This window comes from Nannospalax galili, unplaced genomic scaffold (assembly GCF_000622305.1).
Source record: "Nannospalax galili isolate Female #2095 unplaced genomic scaffold, S.galili_v1.0 scaffold371, whole genome shotgun sequence".
Classification (NCBI taxonomy): domain Eukaryota; kingdom Metazoa; phylum Chordata; class Mammalia; order Rodentia; family Spalacidae; genus Nannospalax; species Nannospalax galili.
This window is the reverse complement of record NW_008331606.1, coordinates 1993159-1994305: the sequence shown is the minus strand read 5'-3', so window position 1 is coordinate 1994305 and position 1147 is coordinate 1993159. Positions and strand designations below refer to the sequence as shown.

At 37.2% G+C, this 1147-nt stretch overlaps 1 protein-coding gene across 8 annotated transcripts in view; it reads left to right on the top strand.

Annotated features, from left to right (window-relative positions):
* Enox2 (ecto-NOX disulfide-thiol exchanger 2) overlaps positions 1-1147 on the top strand; it is a 395106-nt gene that overhangs the window by 268484 nt on the left and 125475 nt on the right. The window lies entirely within an intron of this gene.

Here is a 1147-nt window from a genome sequence, read left to right as displayed (position 1 = left end):
TAATAAATTGGGTGGTGGACTCAGGGGTATAGTAGCTGCACTTTATCTTTTATCTATACATCCCAAGGCACCCAGTAAATGCCTGGAATTACAAACTAATGAATCCAAGAATTTTATTTTCCCATATATTTATAAATATGATAAATTTTAACTTACAAAATGGGCACAGTAAGAGATAAACAAGTACAATAAAATATAATTTTAAAGTGCTATTTTGACCAGAGTCAGGTAAGGGAGAGTACTAGGTAAATGGTGGTAGTCAGGGAAGGTTCACAGAAGATGTGACATTCAGGGATGACTAGGAGTGTGTTGCAGACTGTGGACTAAAGGATAGAAGAAACAGTGTCAATAACTGAAAGGTATACAACAGAGATGGTATACAGTGGTGAACTATTGAGTGCAACAAGATCGCCTCATTCCACAAATATATTGAAGCAGCTTATATTAAAAGATTACAATATAAGAAACAACCCTACTACAAATGAAGTGAGTCATCAACTGGTAAAATATAAATATGAATAGAAATGGAAGAACAGATAGGAGAGTTAATTAAAATCATATGTATGGATCCTAGGATCTCACGTAGTCTCTAAAGTTGACAAGTTTCTTTAACTAGATAGCCAGAATGGAAATAAAAGGAAAACCTGATCAGTTATGGAGATAAAATACATCAATAAACCAGTCCTTGAGGAAAGAGAACTGTGTTTGTGTATATTGGTACATATGCATATTTGTGGTGCATACACATGGGGATTCACATGTGTGGGGTACACAGGCCTATGTGTTGTGTGGAGGCCAGAGGAGGACATTGGGGTATCCTGCTCTACTGCTCTGCCTTATTCCCTTAAGCCAGGATCTCTAAAAGATCCTAGAGCTTGTCATTTCAACTAGACTGCCTGACCAACAAGCCCACTGTCTCCACTTGCTCCCCCAATACTGGGGTTACAAACATATGCCACCATACCACGTCTAGCTTTTTCATGGGCGCTGGGTATCTAAACACTAGTCCTTATGCTTCTGCAATAAGCACTTTATCCACTCAGACATTTTCAAGCCTAAAGAGAAATGTGTCATGATTTAATAATTTGTGGTTGTGTGATACTCTACTTTCAAAGGAATTTTTCACAGACAGTTTATATATATATAT